The sequence below is a fragment of the Narcine bancroftii genome, chromosome 6, assembly GCF_036971445.1.
Source record: "Narcine bancroftii isolate sNarBan1 chromosome 6, sNarBan1.hap1, whole genome shotgun sequence".
Taxonomy (NCBI): domain Eukaryota; kingdom Metazoa; phylum Chordata; class Chondrichthyes; order Torpediniformes; family Narcinidae; genus Narcine; species Narcine bancroftii.
The window spans coordinates 74801154-74810296 of record NC_091474.1 but is presented as its reverse complement, the minus strand read 5'-3'; the positions used below and the strand labels follow the sequence as shown (position 1 = coordinate 74810296).

The following is a 9143-nucleotide window of genomic DNA, read 5'->3' as shown; positions in this document are numbered from 1 at the left end:
CGACGTCTTTCCTTCTTTTCTTCCTGTTGTTTTTGGTTTTTCTTTCTTGCTGCCATTTTCTCCACACTTTTATTTTTAATTTGTTATGGTTTCTGTGTTTGTGGCTTTGCTTTTTCTTTACTTTTTTAAAACTTTTCTGGAGAGGGCTGGTATTTTCTTAACGGTCACTACTCCATCACGTGACTTCTCCGTGCTTTGGGATTGTTGATGTCGAAACTAATGTTAGTTAAGCCTAAAAAGTTAAAACACAATGCTCAAGAAACTCAGTAGGTCAACCCGTGTATTTTATGTGGCAAAGATAAAGTTACATAAGAATGTTTCGGGCATGAGCCCTTCATCATTGAATGAGCAAATTGTAGACAGGTATCTGAACAAAAAAAGTGGGGGCAAGGGCCGGGGAGAGGAGCACAGTCCCACAGGCAGGAGGTAATGGGTGGATAAAGGAGGGAGGACACACCAGCAAACAGGAGGAGGGGTCATGGCTCCATGAATGGGGAGTTGAAGGAAAGGAGATGGGGGTGTTAGAAATAGAAGTACCTTAACAGTTGCAAAGTTGGGTGCTTCCCCTTACCCTGGGAATACACACATACACTGGGGCTCACCCAACTTTTATACAGTGAATTTCAGTATCAGAATACCCTCCCCCTTACATTCTTCTGCCTCCTGGATGGGTTTGGCATTAGGCAATCCTTCCTGCCTACATGCAGTTTCAGTGAACTTGGTGGACCAGGGGGTATCCTGTCGGTGTCTCATCATGTCATTATCATCACAACCTTGCCCTTGTCCCCATTCACACCTTTCCAACTCTCAGAGCTACAGTCTCTTCATATGCAGAGTTCGCTAATCCTGTCTCGGGTTTACTAATTTAATATGCATAACTTGATAAATCTGTGTATGGCTTACTAATTATATATGTAGAACTTGGTACTTCTGTCTAGGGCTAGGAGACCCTTATCTCATCCAGACTATCTCAACTTCCTACATTCCTTACCTCTCCTTATCTTTTTCATAGGGTGGGCTCACTGATCCTGTCGAAAAGACTAGAAGATTCTTATCTTACATAGGCTGACTCTGCTTCCTGCATTCTAATTTCCATGCTTAGCCCGTTCATACTGGTTTAATCCATCACTCCACATGTCTGCACTAGTTTCCCCATCTTTCATATTTTTATGTCAAGTTTCCTCATCTCTCACAATCCTCACTTCTCTTTTAGATCAGTGTCACTAATCTGTCAAATGAAATGTGCTATTGCTAAAGTTGGTCTTTCTCCCAGCAGGTCAATAAACGAATTGCAGTGTCATAAGCATCCATTTGGGAAACACACATCCCTTGGGTTATAGAAATAGGGGTCCGCAAAATCATGAAATGAATACCAGCCTTTAGGTAGGGGAGCACCACACTGACCAGAATAGTGAGTCCTGCTGCTATAAGGGCTGTGAGTATCAGGCTCCAGTTCTCAGTAAAAAGTCGAGTCCATCCCACATCAGTACAAGGTTGCCAAGTCTGAACATGGGCATGGGAAGATTTTTGTCAAAGTCCTGAAGCAGTGTCTTTAACCGCCTGACCGTTGTAAGCATTGTCAGTACTGAGTCTTGCACAGACGCTGCCTCCAGCAGCCAACGAGTAATCGAGAGCCAGGCGGTTTCATTGAATCATTGCTAGTAGCTGTCGTCTTTCTTCAGCCCCTACATTCAGGGCCATCGCCGTCCGTTCGGCGACGATCTCCAAAGCTGCCTGGAGTCTGAACAAACGATTTAAATGCCCAGCAGCTTTAGTATTCTGGAGCTGTTTACTTCGTTGACAATTGGAACTCCCCTTACAGTGGTGGCATTTAACATTTGGAATGGCTGTGTAACCCAAAGGATGCTTTAGAATAGCACAGGTTGGGGAGGGGTGTTTCTTGTAACATAATCTGTGAGTTGTAGCCTGCCTGCGAACATTAGCATATGTATCAACTCTCTCTCTGCCACATGTACAATCCTGACAATTATCCTGTCTGCCTTTGTGCCCACATCTGCTTTGTGCTAAACGCTTAAAACTGATGTTGTTAATATCTGCAGAGTCCAAAAAACCATTAAAATCATCATATTGAGAGGTGTTCTGTTCCCCTGGTCCACATTTGAAATCTATATTAACCCCTACCTTACTATGATCTTACCGTATATCTATGTCCCATCTACATTCTAAAGTAAAATAATGGCCATCTATGCTGCCCCTATTCCAGGAGGACTTAATACATTTTGAATACTTCAGTGATGTCCCAGAATTTGGGAGGCAACCATTAAACAGTACAATAAATATTAAAAACAACATTACAAGACTTTTTCTCGGCGTAGTGTAACTTTCAAGTCAGGATGAAGGACTGCACGCCAGGTGGAGGGTGGATTTTCAAGATCTGTGGTTTCTGTGGTTCAGCAGCTCATTTGATTCGTTGGATGTGGCTCCAACCCTTTTCTTTCGTTCGTACAGCAGTGTCTGTAATCAAAAGTACACAGTAGGGGCCATCCCAGACAGGTTTTAGTTGTTTATCTTGCCAAGCTTTAACAAATACCCAATCACCAGGTTTAATAGAATGAATAGGATACTCCAGGGGGGGAGTTTGAGCTAGTAAACCCTTCAGTTTTAAATCAAGGAGCGAAGCAGACAGTTCCTGTAAATATTTAGAGATATATTGGTCATTAGCCTCAGGGATGGGAGTATCAGTGTGGAATCCCATGTAAGGAAGACCAAACATCATCTCATATGGTGAGACTGCAAGGTCTTTACGAGGAGCTGTGCGAATCCTGATTAAAGCTAAGTGTAAGCATTTAATCCAGGAGAGGCCAGTTTCCTCATGAAGTCGAGTGAGCTGATATTTCAAAGTCTGATTCATTCGCTCAACCCGGCCCGAACTCTGGGGGTGCCATGGAATATGGAGCTGCCAGTCAATGCCCAATCTTTTACAAACCCCCTGGAATACCCGAGAAGTAATGTGTGTACCACGATCCGAGTCAATGGTCTGGATCATCCCATACCGTGGAATTACAGAATCCAGCAGTACTCTGATAACGGTGCTAGCACGATCATTCGGGGTCGGGAAAGCCTCAAGCCATCGCGTGAAATGATCTACCATCACCAACAGGTACTTGTAAACACCTATCTTAGGTAACTGTGAAATCCACTTGTATCCGTTGGAAAGGGCGTACAGTGATATCGCGACCGCCAGGCATTACCTGGCGCATGACTTTCTTATTAATTTTCTGACAAATTGGGCACCCCTGAGTACTCTGCTTGGCTATCGTGTATACGCCTGAGCAATAAAAGGAGCAAACAAAAGTGTCGACAAGTGCCTGGGCTCCCCAGTGTGTCTGTTGGTGGAGCTGATCAAACATTTGCCGTGCCAATGCTTTGTTCAGCACTTGGTGTCCTTCGGCTGTCCACCACAACCCATCACTAGTTTGACGCATCCCCTGATCCCTCATATAAACCTCCTCTTCCTGTGGGATGGGGAGTAACAGCTGCATGTCCACTTTCGCAGTGAGCGCTGCCTGTTTAGCCGCTGCATCTGCCTGTCTGTTGCCCTGTGCTTCAGGGCTGTCACCAGTTATTTCCTCAGGTAACGTCAGAGCCTCCAAGGATTGGACAATTAGGTTCTTGTGCATCAATTTCTGTCCTTTTCCTGTTATCATTCCCCGTTACTTCCAGATTTTCCCAAAGGTGTGCACTACCCCAAAAGCGTATTTTGAATCTGTGTAGATTGTGCCCACTTTATTTTCCAGACCTTGGAGAGCTCGACAGAGGGCATATAATTCGCAAGACTGGGCTGACCAGTGACCAGGAAGGCGACCGGCTTCAATAACTACCCCCTCATTCCCATCCACTATACTATATCCGCTATAGCGAGTGCCATCAATACAGCGGGAAGAAGCGTTCTCCTTCCTGTAAAGGCTCATCACTCAAATCTTCTCTAATCTTAGTCTGCAGGTCTATCACTTCCAAACATATATGCTCTAACTCATTAATTGTGTTGGGAGAGGTTGGAGAGACTAAAAAGGCTGCTGGATTATGTTCTCTACTTGTAGTCAGAGTTAGATCATCCCTATCCATCAAGATCGCTTCGTATTTCAAAATTCTAGAATCTGTAAGCCACCTACCAGCACGCTGTAACAGAATATTGCGAACGGTGTGAGGCGTGTGCACTATCATTGGGGCACCAAATGTAATTTTTCGTGCTTCTTCAACTAAAATAGCAGTGGCTGCGATAGCTTGAACACATTCTGGCCAACCACGACAAACAGGATCCAAAACTTTTGAGAGAAAAGCAACTGGCTGCCTGCAGCCTGCCCTTTCTTGTGTTAAAACACCAGTTGCTATACCCCCTTTTGCGTTAGTATAAAGGTCAAAAGACTTATTAAGGTTGGGTAAAGCCAACACTGGGGCACTAATAAGGCGCTGTTTCACCAAGTTAAAATTATTAATCTCTTCTTCCGTCCAAACAAGCGCTTCGCCCCCTAGAATCGCGAGTTTATCGTAAAGGAATCGAACTAGATTAGAATAATTTTCTATCCAAATTCTACAGTATCCCACTAGACCAAGGAATTTCCTGAGTTCTTGGGCATTCTTAGGAGGTGGGATCTGTAGAATACCTTGTATCCTTTCTGGACTGATCTTTCTGGTTACCTGACTTACCAAATGACCCAGGTATTTAACCTCTGATTGTACGAATTGTAATTTGGATTCACTCACCCTGAGACCCTTCTTTCCGAGAAAATTCAAAAGTGCAATGGTATATAGTTTAGCTGATTCATACGTTCTTCCCGTAATTAATAAATCGTCTACATATTGAATTAACTGACAACTCTCTTTCCGAGGAGCCTCCTCTAATATTTGTTCTAGGACCTGGCCAAATAAGTTTGGTGATTCCGTAAAGCCCTGAGGGAGTATGGTCCACCTGTATTGATTTTTACGTCCCGTAAAAGGATTCTCCCATTCAAAAGCAAACATATCTCTGCTCTCTGTTGCTAACGGGCAGGTCCAGAAAGCATCCTTGAGATCAATCACACTAAACCATTTACTATGGGGATCGATTTTACCCATTATTGTGTATGGATTAGGTACGACAGGGTGACGGGTGAGAATAATTTTGTTTAGTTCCCTCAAGTCCTGTACTAATCTATAAGTACCGCCTGGTTTTTGGACAGGTAAGATTGGGGTATTAAAAGGTGACATACAAGGTTCTAGAATGCCATCTTTCACCAATTGGTCAATTACTGGCTGCAACCCCTTTCGGCCAGCCATTGGAATGGGATACTGCTTTCGCCTAATAATCTGCTCAGGATCTTTTAAGGTAACTCATAGGGGAGGGATATCTAACACTCCTCTATTGCCTCTTCCTGCCCATACTCCAGGATTTATGAGTTCCCGATCCTCCTCACTTAATACATATAGATGAACCCCAATACCTGATTCTTGTGGTCTGATGCCGATAGCCAATTGATCTTGTAAATCCCATCCCAGCAAACCAACTCCAGCTTGGGGAACTAGTAAGAGATTCTCCGTTATAACCTTTTCTCCCATCTGTATCCTAACATCTCTTAATACAGGGACTGGGAAATCTCTTCCCCCTACCCCCGAAATCATTACTGTCCCTTCTATCCTCACACCCTCAGGTGGGTGTAATATACTAGACCGGGCTGCCCCGGAATCTACTAAGAATATCATCCTATCACTGTGGGGTCCTATGCTTAAATTTACCAGTGGTTCTCCGTGCAGCCCCACAGTGTGTATTGACTGAGAACTGTGACTCCCCTATTCATAGTCTGTTTCCATCAGGGCATACGATCGCGTCTCCCTGGCTCGCATGGGGCACTCTCTCTTGAAGTGTCCCTCTTTGTTACAATAGTAGCAGACCAATGTTCCCACTTCCCAATTCCTAGTTGGGTCTCCACGGGGTCCCGGGAATGGTTGGCGTCCCCGGAATCCTCCTCTACTCCTTCCTCTACTCTGGACCCTATTTCCCCACCCCTGGCTCTCCTCCCAATGCCCAGGAGCTGGCACAAGGTCCCTACCTTTTCCTTGCTGTCCCTCCACAGCTCCCTTAAATGCCTGCATTAAAATCTTAGCCTTTCCCTTCTGCTTATCCTCAGATCTCTGTACAAAGGCTTTTTGCGCAATTTGTAGAAGCTGGGTTATTCCCTGCTCATGCCAATTCTCAGTTTTCTGTAATTTCCTCCTTATGTCTGGGGCTGAATTTGTAACGAAACTTGTTAATACTAATTGTTCCCCTGCTGGGGATTCTATATCCAGACCCCCATATTGCTGTATAGCCGTACGCAATCTATTCAAAAATGCCGAGGGGGTCTCCTCGAGTCCCTGAGGAACTTCAAATGCCTTTTTAAAGTTCTGTCCCTTCGGAACAGATTCCCTGATTCCTTTAATCAGATTAGCCCTTTACTCTTCCATTAATACCCGACCATCATTGGTATTTTTATCCCAATTAGGTCTAGCCAAGGAGAATTTAGCTTCTCCAGGTACCGCATCTGGTCCCCCTTGGTGATCCCGATCCCAGACTCTAATCCCTGCCTGGCGAATCATTCCACGCTCATCCAGGGTAAATAGAGTCCTAAATATAGCCGTTAATTCATCCCATCTATATATATTCGGTCCTAACAATTGATCCAATTGTTCAGCGCATCCCTGGGGATCCTCTATCAGGGAAATCGTTTCCCTCTTAAAATTACGCACCTCCGTACTGGTCAAGGGCACATTTACAAAACCGAGACCCCCCTCCCACGGGAACCTCCCGCAGGGGTCTCATCCAGCTAACTTCTAGCTTATTATTTCTGAAATCCTGCTCTTCAGAAACTGACTCACAGTATCCTGCCCTTTCTTCCAGTAGGTTTTCACTCTGCTCAAAACTAACCTTGCCTCTGTCTCTCGTAGGCAATCTAATACTTTGCGAACGAGTTAACATGCCACCCCTATTCTCTTCTCCTTTCGTTAGTTGCGGGTGAGGAGGGGAAGGTGCGAAAGGGTAGAGCACAGGAGGGGGGGATAGATAGGAGCTGGTAAAGGAGGGGCATAGGGTGGAGGAAGGGAATGTAACACATCCCATCCTTGCGTCTCAGGTACAAGGGGTTCCTCATCCCTCTTGTCCTCACTTCTCTTTTCGTTCAGGACCAGTTGGTCAACCGATCCCCTGAGCCAGCAGGCGGCATATTCCCTGCTTTCAATGTTATCCCTTTGATTCTTATACAGCCAGATGTTCAGTTTCTGACACATCCAGTCATCCTCGGATCCGAGCCTTGGCCAATATACTGAGCTCCCTTTAATAGGGCTTTTAACCCATTCCAGAAAACAGTACTTAATCATGATAAGTTTATCTTTTCCCCGGGTTCTCCCTGAACCCCAGTCAGATAGCATTACTCCTAACGGACTCTGTTTGGTTATCTGATCATCCAATCCTTCACTAGGATTCTCTTTCTTACTGCCCATACCTCCCATACTGACAGGTATAAAAATTTCTCTTACCAGATCCATTAGCTACTCTTATCACGCTTCCTTAACGTTCTCCCGTCGTTTGTTCTCAATGCCTCTTCTCGGATATCACTTGCTTCTTCCACTGACTAGCCACCCGTTGTCCGTGAGTCTAGCTGAATCAGCTGGGGTGCACCTACCCCCGTCGTCGGGCACTCTGTCAGTGGAGGGAGTGTGATCCCGGACGAGCCCCCATTTGTTAGAAATAGAAGTACCTTAACAGAAATTGCTCGAGACAAAAATTGAGAACAAAGAACATTTATTATAACAACCATGCAAAGTTGGGTGCTTCCCCTTACCCTGGGAATACACACATACACTGGGGCTCACCCAACTTTTATAGAGTGAATTTCAGTATCAGAATACCCTCCCCCTTACATTCTTCTGCCTCCTGGATGGGTTTGGCATTAGGCAATCCTTCCTGCCTACATGCAGTTTCAGTGAACTTGGAGGACCAGGGGGTATCCTGTCGGTGTCTCATCATGTCATTATCATCACAACCTTGCCCTTGTCCCCATTCACACCTTTCCAACTCTCAGAGCTACAGTCTCTTCATATGCAGAGTTCGCTAATCCTGTCTCGGGTTTACTAATTTAATATGCATAACTTGATAAATCTGTGTATGGCTTACTAATTATATATGTAGAACTTGGTACTTCTGTCTAGGGCTAGGAGACCCTTATCTCATCCAGACTATCTCAACTTCCTACATTCCTTACCTCTCCTTATCTTTTTCATAGGGTGGGCTCACTGATCCTGTCGAAAAGACTAGAAGATTCTTATCTTACATAGGCTAACTCTGCTTCCTGCATTCTAATTTCCATGCTTAGCCTGTTCATACTGTTTAATCCATCACTCCACGTGTCTGCACTAGTTTCCCCATCTTTCATATTTTTATGTCAAGTTTCCTCATCTCTCACAGGGGGATGGGGGAGAACGGGGAGTGGGCTTGCAGAAACCAGTGAATTTGATGGATAATATCATCCTTACAACTTGAACAAATGAGATAGTGGTTGGCAGCAGGCCATTTTACCACTCAACAGGTACAATCATGTAATAAATGCAGAAAAATGCAACCAGGCAGGTGTGGCTCATGAAAAACTTGGCCACTCCCTTCCAGAGATATTCCCTCCTTTATTCTATCTCTCCCCCATCCGCCCTGAAACTTAAAACTGCTTTGTTTTTATATGTTCACAGTTCAAGTCAGAGTCTTTGACAAGAAAGTTTAATTGTTTCTCTTTTCCACAGTAAAAACACAATACAGCAAGCCAAACAGTGTACTGCCTACCTCCGTTTGCTCATACCTTGATGCAGAGCTCAAGCCTGAATCGTTGGTTATGTATCTCTATCTTGGCTACATAAAGTATAATGTTTGACCTGCTGAATTTCTCCAGTATTGTGTTTTAATTTTGAAGACAACAGAGCTGATGATCCTGCCATACTCTTTGATTGACAGTTCCACCCTGTGTAAATGATTTGCAGCGCTCTCCTTCTGCTGGTTGGCTGGTCCTGCCCTGTGTAAAGTCATTGACAGCGCGCTCCTCCTGCTGGTTGGCCGGTCCTCGCCCTGGGTAATTGATTGACAGCACGCTCCTTCTGCTGGTTGGCTGGTCCTGCCCAGCTTAAAG

General features: G+C 44.8%; 1 long non-coding RNA gene across 1 annotated transcript; it reads right to left on the bottom strand.

Moving 5' to 3' along the window:
• Positions 1–263: 263 nt before the first annotated feature.
• On the bottom strand, positions 264–8966 carry LOC138737533 (uncharacterized). Its single transcript, XR_011341002.1, has 2 exons — positions 8804–8966; positions 264–2475 (listed from the first exon to the last, which is right to left on the bottom strand). It is a non-coding gene; the product is annotated as an uncharacterized lncRNA (long non-coding RNA).
• Between the last annotated feature and the right edge of the window lie 177 nt (positions 8967–9143).